The 11701-nt window shown below is 38.7% G+C and overlaps 1 long non-coding RNA gene across 2 annotated transcripts; it reads right to left on the bottom strand.

Annotated features, from left to right (window-relative positions):
- Window positions 1-6340: 6340 nt before the first annotated feature.
- LOC124864793 lies at window positions 6341-10112 on the bottom strand. Of its 2 annotated transcripts, none has more exons than XR_007037363.1 (6): window positions 9791-10112; window positions 8769-8879; window positions 8578-8660; window positions 7631-7694; window positions 7260-7352; window positions 6341-7090 (listed from the first exon to the last, which is right to left on the bottom strand). It is a non-coding gene; the product is annotated as an uncharacterized LOC124864793 (long non-coding RNA). The 2 variants fall into 2 exon arrangements; XR_007037364.1 differs by having other exon boundaries at window positions 9796-9836.
- Window positions 10113-11701: the final 1589 nt, after the last annotated feature.

Raw genomic sequence — 11701 nt, 5'->3', positions numbered from 1 at the left:
TGGCAACTCTGCAGAAAAGCTACATACAACCAGTAGGAAACAGTATTGTTCATTATGTCCACTGTAAGAATACACAGCGACAGGACACACTAACCTTAGTGTCGACACACAGGGACTGCTGGGATTAGACAAGTTCTCATAGCTGCCAGACATGAAAGCATGTAGTTTACTCACCGGCAGTCGATATATTTTAAATTAAAAACCTGGTGAAGACAGATGGGTTATAAACTACATGTATGCTCAGGTGTGGAGAGGATCTTGTCATTTAATATAGACACTAAGCCCTCTAGCCAGTGCATCAGCTGCTGCATGTGAAAGGTTATACTGGTTCTCTGTGAATTTTTGTAGGTTTTCTGATCCCCCACCACTAGATGTCCTCATAGTTTGAGGAACTGTTTCCACTTAGAAACTCATGCAGTCATGTCATCCTCTTGTTCACAAAAAGGAAAATTAAATTCTCTGATATTCTCTGTTTGCTTCAAAGGGACAATATATTTCATTGAGTTCCTTTAAATTATAAAATTGTGTTTCTCAGTGGTGCTCTTGAGAGAGAAAAAATCTTAAATGCATTGATCTAGCACTGGTTCTCAAACTTTATGTGTTTTCCAAGCACCACCTTACCTCACTGACAGTAATCCCAAAATAGTAGCGCAATAGGACTTTTTCAGTTTTTTGTGCTTTATATTAAATACAGCAAACCACGTGATTGGATAAAGGATTCAACATGCTTATACATTCAATTTTAAATTTCACAAAATGAATAAAAAGGTTGCATTAAGTCATACCTTGCGGACAATAACAAATCCTGTTTTCCTTTGTGTAGGCCACTGACACATTTCTTACCTAACTAGATGTAAACTGATTTGTTTAAAAACCAGATAGTTGTTATTATGCTTCCCTGTGTCACTATGATTATCTTCTTGGATAGGTGCTTTTTGTGACGTTGCAGACAGCTTATACACTCAAAAAAATTATTTGTTGGGTGAACATAAAAAAATTATGGAAAGTATTTCCACCCAATAATAATACGCTAATTTAGCAAGAAATTGTTTTATTAAGTGACATAAATGTAAATATGCTGGTTCAACATAAGGTGTTGGTGTTATTATTACTCAATCACAAGAGGTAAGTCCAATATAATAATCTTTTGTTGGGTGAACATACAAAATTTATGGAAAGTATTTACACCCAATTATAATACGCTCATTTAGCAAGTGACAGTTTTGTTGAGTGAAATTAATGTAAACATGCCGAATAGAGGTAAATCTAACCTCATTTTTAAAGGTTAGTTCAACATATTCACCCATGTTTGATTTAAGTGTGGATGACCCACTTTAATGGGGTAGCTGCAACTATATTTTAAAATGATACAAAACAACTAATTAATTGTGCTGATCAGACAAGACTTATGTGTGTTTGACAATCACAAATACTTTAGTTGTGAGTCGTTTCATTCATATGAAAATCAATAGCAATAATTCAACAAGTCAATTCTGACATCAATATTTGTTTTAAACAATATAAAAATTTGTCATCCTAGTTTATGACAGTTGATATCAAGTTAGGAAAAAAACACTTTAAAGCAAACAGGATTTCTTGAGATTGAACTTTATTGCCCATGAAGAGGCAAACATAGAAAAACATTTGACTCTACAAAAAATGTAAATACAATAAAAATAAAAGTGCATTCTTGTGCATCAATGAATTTGAAATAAATAATAAAATTCTCAAAATGAATCTGTATACTACAGAGCCCTCTATTTACGGCGTAAATCTGTTTAATCTGATTTTGAATTAAAAATGAAGTAGAATTGTTACCAGTGAATATTAATGCATTGAAATTGTGTGCCTGAATTGCTTTTACCCTGAATTTACTGCTTCAAATTTTCAATAGCAATGCTTCACTATTTTCATATTGAGAATCAAAATGTCATGTTTCAAAAAATTCTAATAAAATAATTCTAATAGAAATTCTAACATTCTAATAGTCAAATTTAACCGGCAAAATTCAGTGTCGAAATATGCAGTCTGAAATTCAATTTGAAACAGCTGAGATCCCAGGGAAAAGCAATAAATTATAGATCAAGTTGAACCAATATCCAGCCTTTTCATCAGGGTTTCATGTAAAACTGTTTTCTATAAAGTGAACAGCTGGTAACTCATCTGTCCAGCTGTTTCTGTTAGTCAGCTATCATCTCCAGCATCGCTGACACAATTTCGGTTTGTTTTACATTAAGACCTAATGAACAGGCTGGATATTGGTTTGACTTGATCTAGAATCTTCGCTGTTTTCATGAATTTCAGACGTTGTATTTTGATGCTGAATTTGGCGTCTTGAAAATTTAGCAACTGAAATCTAAACTTTGTATTAGAGGCTGACATTTTTTCGGGAGTCCCACGGGTCACGGGATTCCCACGGGAAACCCGCGGGACGGGAGACAGCATCAGTAAAGATCCCGTGATTGGGACGGTACAGGATTAAAAAATGAACGGGAGCAGACGGGACCAGGAGCTAACTAATAGGAGGGAAAATAAACTAGGATCAATTGTCTTTGGAAATGTAAAACTGAGACTTTGTTATAAACTTTAAGAAAAAAAAACTTGGATCGACGCCGCCGTTGTGTAGTTTTTTTCCAAGAAGCCTATAGTATAATGTGAGTCAAACGAACTACACGACCCACAAGCCAACAGTGCTTCTGCTCGGTGTTTTCCACCTGCGTTCAGAATGGAGGGAGCAAACGCAGGTGGAGAACTGGACGTGGTAAAATTGGATTTGTAACGTAAAGTCAGAAGTAAGGACTTATCTATTAAACTCATAGAGCTGACAGGAAAGTCGCAAATATTACCGAACTTCAGGAGAGTTGAATGTAGCGGTGTTAACACGCAGTCTGCTGCTTATAAAACGTGTTTAGTCGTAATCAAGTTCACTAGTGATTAAGAGACACTTGTAAGACAGATTCTGGATTAAATCAGCCCTGCATCTCTTCATTCATCAAACCAAAAGTACCAACATGTGTCAAGTCTCATCTGACCAACAGAATTGCTGCATGTGCTCTAAAGATTTAAGAGGTAAGGTACGGAAGCCCGTGAGGGGACATGGGGAAATTTATTACTTTTGCGTCTCCACGCAATACTTTTGCGTTCGGCATTTTGGAACAGCAGCACAGATGACAAACTGCTCATAAAACAAACACTGATATGTCATTGATATGGATTATTTGTCGTATGCAGGTTAACACGCAGTCAACAATGCGATGAAATGCTTAGGATAAGAAGAACCTTTCAAATCACGATAAAAACAAAAACACTAATGGCGTACAAAAAAAAAAAGTACACATCATGCAGCAGTAATAAGGAAATAAAGTGTCACAGATGTGGTTTCGTGCAGCATTATTGTCCAGAGTTCAGGAGTTTGACAGCTTGTGGATAAAAATTGTCTTTTAGTCTGATTGAAGATAATTTTTATTTAAGGCTGATTTCAAAATAAAACTCAATAAATCTCAAAACGGGTGTAGTGTTTGTTTCATTTTTGCAGTTATCTGGTTTGGAAACTATCCCACAAAGTATTGCAAAATAACGCAAAGTCTATTGTGTGGGGACACAAAAGAGAAAAAATTCCCCCATGTCCCCTCGCGGACTCCGTATAGAAAGGCTTAATCATGGGAAGATATTAAATAAATATGTTGTGAAATAGAAAAAAATTGAATGTACCATTAAATGTACAATTTATTTAATACATCATTAAATATTAAGTGTACCACTAATTACGTCATGTCGTCTTTAAAATTATACTTAATTATTCAGTGGCACATTTAATTGCATTATAGTCCATTTCATGATATAATGGTACATTTATTGTTTCTAATGATGTATTAAATAAATAAATGGTACCTTTAATTTAAAGGCACATTTAATGTTACATTTCTTTCATGTTACATTTACTTCACTTATGGGACATTCACAACATTTATTTATTTAATGATGATTTTATTGTATTAAATTTGTCCAGTTTGACCCTCCATTCTTGATGCCTGTATAGGAGGTCATGTCAGAATTTGAATCAGGTGTTCTGGAGCAGACACACATCTAAAACTTGCAGAGAAGGGGTCCCTGAGGACCAGGGCTGTGAACCATTGAGGTACAGTTTCTAAATTATGAAGGTAATGCCTTTTTGGCCTTTTGTTCAACAAGTACAGTTCTCTTGCTAGGTGCATTTTTCTTTCGTTTCAGCAACTTGAAACATAAAAGTGATGTCATTGTTCAAAGGAAACAGTCACTTAATAAATAAGTAAAATACAACTAGGTACATTTTGTTTATTCAACTAAGATAAGCATGGTCTGTTTCCTTGTTTGATATTTTATTATTTCTTCATTATTATTCTTTTTACTTTAACTGGCCTTTACTACAGCTAAAAACAGGGACCTAACTGGTCCTTCAAAGAAAGAAATTGCCAAAAGACTAAATGAAGAAAACAAAAATGGGAGTGGCACAGGAGTGGGAGTCGTTCTGAATGGGAGCGGGATGGGAGTGGGAGTCAATTTACCAGGAGTGGGACGGGACAGGATTTTTTTCGGTATGCTGGCCTGGGATCGGGATGGGACAAGAAATTTTTCTGTGGGAGCGGGATGGGACAGGAGAGAAAATCCACTCCCGTGTCACCCTCTACTTTGTATTTTCACAAACTTCATTTATTTCAATGTAATTTTAAAAACAAATTTATTTTGATTTTGAATGTGAAAATACTGAAAAATACAGGTGAAAATTCACTAATAAAGATAGGAAGGTTTAATTTCAGTGTAAAAAAATTCAGATACACTTCTTCAACCATGAACCGCCACCTTAACGTGGTGGAAGGGCTCGAATGATCCTCGAGGCTATGTTGTCTGGGGCTTAAATGCCCCTGGTAGGGTCTCCTATGGCAAACAGGCTGTAGGTGACAGGTCAGAAAAAGAGCGGTCCAAGACACCTTCATGAGGACCACAAAATCGAGGCATGTGACGTTCAACTCCCACCTCCGGGAGAACTTTGACCAGATTTTGGGGGATGTTGGAGACAGAGTCCGAGTGGACCATGTTCTCCGCATCTATTGTCGATGCTGCCACCCGTAGCTGCGGCCGTAAGTTCTGTGGTGCCTGTCGTGGCAGCAATCCCCGGACCTGGTGGTGGACACCGGCAGTAAGCTTGTGGGACTCCTGAGGCGACTGAGAGGCCAAGCGTGCCGCGGCCCGAGCTGTGGCAGAGGCAAAAACTCGGGCCGTGGAAGGAGTACTTCGAGGATCTCCTCAATCCTGCCATCACGCATTCCCTGGTGGAAACAGAGGCTGGGGACTCGGGGTTGGACTCTTTCATCACCCAGGCTGAAGTCACTGCGGTGGTTTAAAAGCTCCACGGTGGCAGGGCTTCAGGGTTGGATGAGATCCACCCTGAGTACCTCAATTAGGGTTTTCAGGGCTTTATTAGGGGCCATCCGGTCCCTGTACGAGCGGAGCAGGAGTTTGGTTCACTAAGTCGGACCTGTTCCTGGTGCATGTTGGACTCCAGCAGGGCTGCCCTTTGTCACCGGTCCTGTTCATAACTTTTATGGACAGGATTTCTAGATGCAGCCAAGGGCCGGAGGGGGTCTGGTTAGGGGACCAGTGGATTTTGTCTCTTCTTTTTGCAGATGACGTGGTCCTGCTGGCCCCATCTAGCCAGGACCTACAGCATGCGCTGTGGCGGTTCGCAGCCGAGTGTGAAGCGGCTGGGATGAGGATCAGCTCCTCCAAGTCCGAGGCCATGGTACTCGACCGGAAAAGGGTGGCTTGTCCTCTTCAGGTTGGAGGAGAGTTCCTGTCTCAAGTGGAGGAGTTTAAGTATCTCGGGGTCTTGTTCACGAGTGAGGGAAAAATGGAGAGAGAGATCGACAGACGGATCGGTGCTGCTGCCACAGTAATGGGGGCGCTGTGCCGGTCCGTTGTGGTGAAGAGAGAGCTGAGCCGAAAAGCAAAGTTCTCAATTTACTGGTCAGTCTACGTTCCTACCCTCACCTATGGCCATGAACGTTGGGTCATGACCGAAAGAACAAGATCCCGGATACAAGCGGCTGAAATGAGTTTCCTCCGTAGGGTCGCCGGGCACTCCCTTAGAGATAGGATGAGGAGCTTGGCCATCCAGGAGGGGCTCGGAGTAGAGCCGCTGCTCCTCCACATCGAGAGGAGCCAGTTGAGGTGGCTCGGACATCTATACCGGATGCCTCCTGGACGCCTTCCTCGGGAGGTGTTCCAGGCACGTCCCACCGGGAGGAGGCCCAGGGGACGGCCCAGGACACGCTGGAGGGACTATGTCTCTCGGCTGGAGGAGGTGTCTGGAGAGAGGGACGTCTGGGCGTCTCTGCTGAGTCTGCTGCCCCTACGACCCGGTCCCGGATAAAGCAGAAGATGACGAGTACGAGTATTTCAATGCTATAATATGCAATGCTAAAAATTCAGTCTCATTTTAAAATTCAAAATGAGATGAAACAGATTTACCTATTGTCATCTTTCTTTTTTAATGGAAAAATAGTCTGAAATACTCATACACATGTCCTTCAAATTCAAACAAGGCAACAATTTGAAGCATTGTTAACACAGAAATAGATTAACACGGAACAGAAGGCTTCTCCACATTTTTGCAACAACTGGGAGCATTGAAACATTTTAAAACACTAATATTGACTGAACGACTCCCCACCTGCCTCCCCAACATGACTCTGGGATACTTTCGTTGTTGAAGACCTCTAACAGCTACCCTACAAAATATTAACACGTAAGTAGGGTTTTCAGCACCTGCAGTTTCTTAGACAACTTCTGTCCATCAAGCCCCATGATGAGTTTCTGCAGAGCTTCGAAAGTGTATTTCCACTCTGGGGGGTAGCTGAGATTGAGTGCATGAACTAAAGTGAACAGCATTGCAACTGCTACTGCTACATTACCCAGCTCATTGAGGACTTGTACCCCCTCCAAAATGATGCCCACATCATCTGGACCATCATCACATTCTGCACCTTCTCTGCGTATCACAAATACTCCAAAGACAGTCTCCATTTCAGCTTAACCCATGTCAACATCAGTCCTGAAAAAAGTAAACAAAAAAATAAATATCATATATTACAACAGATTTTGTTTTGCTTCAAGGGCCAAATGACTAATGCCAAACATCTACTTAATTAACATAATGTGTGATCTATAATTGCATTTTCTTTTGTAAGATGTAAATATAAGGAAAATTATAAATTACATACCATGCGTTCTTTCACCACTTTCTCCGGGTCTTCGTTCAAGTAGACCGACAGCGCCTGACGGAGGCACTCTCTTTTCGCATCAATGTTGTCGGTCTGAGTATGGGGGCCGCACAAAGTACACCAGGAAAACAAAAACACAAGGAAAACCGTTTTAACCAACAGGGAGACTAAATGTTGCACACCTAATGCCACATTAAACACAGGAAACATTTTTTTCTTTCAAATGTAACCTATTTCATCTTTATCAATCAATTTTATGATGTATGAATTTGCAATATCGTATTGCAAATTCGCTTGTATGCTAAGTTTCAAATTGCTGCTAAAGCAAGCTGTAACCTGTGTGTGTTCAACAAGTAAAATCAAAAATGTACCTGAATTGTCTTGAATTTCTGTGATGACCAGCGAGAGAGCAATCAATGATGGTGAAGGAGAGATCTATTCATAGAGAGAAAGCTAAAATGTCAAATAATTGCAGCAAATTTTTCCTCCTCGTGCCATGAACTTGTCATGATATGACATCCTTGGACTTGGTTTGTGTTAACTTTTGTTTAGTTCTGTTTCTCTGTGTTGTTAATCAGTTCCACCTTTCCCCTCTGCCTCCCTACCAGCTTGTCACACCTGTTCTTAGTTCCTGTGATTACCTGCCTTTGTTTTCTCCTTGTATATTAGTTGGTCTGTGTTCTTTGTTCCCCGCTGGTTCCTCCGTCACTATTCCTCGTTCACTACCCTTGTTTATGCTCAGTTTTGCTACGTTACAGAACTGTGAACAGATGTACGTTTTTGGCTCGACTCATGTTTGTACTTGTTGGATTATGTTACGTTTTGGAGACCTTTAATTAAAGAAAAGTCTTTTTTCTTATCATGCGGCTGCCAAGCTCTTATCTGCACTTTGGTCCGATCCAAACCAAGAACGTGATAGAACTGAGAACAACCAGTGAAACTATGATTAGTTTATGTCTATTTTTGTACAGCTATTAATATTTGTAAGAGATTTACTTCTCTCACTCACTAAAATGAGTTGAGAAAATGAATTTACAAAAAAAAGAGTAACACACACACACAGACAGACAGATAAAGTTAGTGAGTTAAGTTAGTAAGAAATGAGACAGGAAGGAGATTTTCTAAGGAAGATGTGTGTGTGACCACTCACTAGTTGCTATGTAAACAAACACTTCTTGAAAATTTTGTTGCACTATAGAATTGTAAAGTGAACTAATAGATGAAATCTATTTTTTTGCCAGAAATAAAAAATCATAATAATCAGAGATACCCAGATCCACTTTCGTTCAAGTGTTCAACGTTGATAGTTAATACGTACATTTGTGGATGACCCTATACTGCAGTCACTCGGTTGATGAAACAGGTTTTGCTTGATGACAGAGGAAACTTGGTCTTGAATGTCTGTGATAAAAGAGAGAGAGAGTAATCAGAGAGAGCGTACCATTTTCAAGCTGTTAACACGAACATGGAGGACACTGGATTTTTCATCTGCTGTGTATACAATCGCACATATTAAGAAAGCTGTGTGTATGTCGTCTGGCCATTTAAATAACTCTGCCACAAATCTTAAGGCTTGCAAACACTAGGACACCCAGCCTCTCCCCTTGCAGTCACAGAATGCTAAAAGAAAAGGAGAACATACAAGTATTTTAGTATTTTGATCATGACTAATCATAATTAATCACAGAGTAATATTGCTATTAATAAGTTATAAAAATCTAATAGTTTGACACCCCTACTTAATACACATACAAACACTATACTTACTATGGTTAATCGTAATTAATCACAAATTAATCGCACATCTTTATCTGCTCCAAACATACCTTACAGTGGAATTTTTCCAAATCAACAATACTCCATTAATTTGAGCGTGGACACATGCTCTTTTTAATTCCTACAATTAAATTAAAGTTTAAAGTTAAATTATAGATTAAGCTACACGGTGGATGAAGTTGTGACCACCAGTCAAAATGTATTTAAATAAACCAAATAATATCACATTGAAAACAAAAAATAGATGTCAATAAATTAAACCATATTCCTGACTTTAAAATACAGAGTGAGGTTGTTTCAGAGATTCGTGGAAACATGAAGATTCGAGTGATTCTATAAAACATTTCAGATAATGAAGAGAAACAAATTAACAGGGTTTCGCTTGAAATTCTATGTTTCAATAGTATCTACTCATAGATCTTGTGCTAAATTCATTAATTGGCATGCTTACGCTCTGTTTTTTTTTTTTTTTTTGTAGATATTTAAACGAAAACAAACATCTACATCATTTTGTTAACCCTTACCGACAACACTGATAGGTGTGTGTGTGTGTGTACGCGCACGCGTGTGTGTGTTTAACCGGACTAGCTAATGCTAATATGACGCTAAGCACACGTGGAATATATTGCACAACGAAAAGACTCGGTGACGAAATTAATCGTTCAAAATCATAGAGCGGACAATAAAAAGTTATGGGAAATTTCTGTGCAGTTACTTATTTTTTAAGTTGATGGACGGTAAATTAAATGACTTACCTTACCGCCATCCCCAACTTGTCCGTCTTCCCGCGTCTTTGTGTGTTGCTCTTCCTTCTTCTGCACCTTCCGGAAGTAAAGTTTGTAAATGCACTCCCTGCTCGCACACTACTGCCACCTTCTGTTCTGGAGTTCTACACGCCATTTGATACCTTACACAAAAAGCATTAGGTTCTGTCAGCATAACTGAATTTAGTAAATCTTAAATTATTCCACATCATGCTAAAATAACATTACTTAATGATGTTCAACCACAAAACATGACTACATATGGTAGAAGCAACATGTTACACTTAAATTAATTTAGCACACACCCAATCTGGCTTTTTTGTGTGTAGTTACTAGACTAGTCACTAGGCATATACAGTACTAGGAAATTTCTCTTCAAACTTGGAACAGTTTGTTCTTTTGACGGTTGTTATCTGATTAAATCTTTCACACTCAGTGTTGCACAATCTTATTTACTTGCCATGTTGTTACAGGGTTTTAAAGTACCAAATGCAAAGAAATAGATTGTTAGTAGCCTGTTACACTAACAAGTCTTAGTCCAGTTGCATGTTTATGAGAAAAGGCCATTGAATTTTTGAACATGAAACAGTTAAGTTGGATTTGGTACCATTCCTAGATCCCAATTTCAAGTTCAAAGTTTCAGCGGAACACAGCAGAGAAAGCCACCAGTACTGTTTCCTGGTTCACTTTCATCTATTTCAGTTTGTGTTCAGAGTTCATGACATTTTCACCTTTGCACCTCTCTTTTATGAAGTTTCTGATGAAGCATAGGTTAAGGTGCTTGAAAATATATATTTTGTGTAAATGTTGGTGCCTAGAAGAAGTACATTACAGTTATTTTACTCGAAATTATGCTGCCTTGCAAATACCTGGAACAAACTTTTTTTTTTTTGTGAGTACCAACTAAAGGCAGCGTAAGTACCACCAGTGGTACCTGCACAACAGTTTTGAACCATGAGCTTGAAATATTTCCTTTACAGTAAAAAGATGTGTTACAGTAACAACACAAGTAAAGAAATCTTCATGTAAACAAATCTTCATCTCAAACTCCGTATTAATTATTGCTGTCAGTTAAAGATAAATATACATCGTTGCTTTTTAATTTTTGTAGAAAAGAAGAAAAATAATTTTAAAGGACATTTCTCTCCATGTAAAAAAAAAATTCTTATCGTTTTAAATGAACCCAAAAAAAACTGCTTCTTGTTTTGATGTTTTGTTTTATTTTCAGAGGATACATTGAGCTTATCTTATGAAGGTTTTGTGGAAACGCTGGAAGCCTGTAGCTGCTTCTGATCCCCAGGAATGTTGGCTCTGTCTGTGCATTGCTGTTGCTCCTCTTCTGACTCTGACAGATACATTTAACACTGCATTGATCCTGCAAAGTCGTATCTCCTCTCAGAAAGGCCTAATCCTCCATGCAGAATGTTACACCATAGATGCCGTCTCCTCCCACTGTAACAGCTAAACCTGGATCCCACATGCAGATTTGGGATTTCACACCTGCAGTACTTTCAGCATCAGTCAAAAGAGGAGGTGTAAATTATGAACTAATACAAAGTAAGCTATATTTCGTGTCTCTGCATGCATTTACGGGCTTGTGTGCATTATTCTGTTTGTACTTTCTGTTTATAAAATGAAAAGTATGACTACGTATGCACCTTAACTTCAGGATTTTGGTAAAATTGCTACTAAACTGCATATGCAATATAATTAAAAGTGGGTACAACTGAAAGGGCCTGTGCAAATTCCTTTAACAAAGATCACTAGATGTGTGCAAGGACATAAACACCTGTGCCTGCAGGTGCATCCCTTGCTGACAGGTCTACATAATTAGACACTTCTGAAGTCAGCCTTTGCTCTCCAGTGTATGTGATGTGGGAAGAGGCCTACACAGCAAGTTCT

The sequence above is a fragment of the Girardinichthys multiradiatus genome, chromosome Y, assembly GCF_021462225.1.
Source record: "Girardinichthys multiradiatus isolate DD_20200921_A chromosome Y, DD_fGirMul_XY1, whole genome shotgun sequence".
Classification (NCBI taxonomy): Eukaryota; Metazoa; Chordata; class Actinopteri; order Cyprinodontiformes; family Goodeidae; genus Girardinichthys; species Girardinichthys multiradiatus.
Note: the sequence above shows the minus strand (reverse complement) of the source record. Positions and strands in the feature narration are given on the sequence as shown.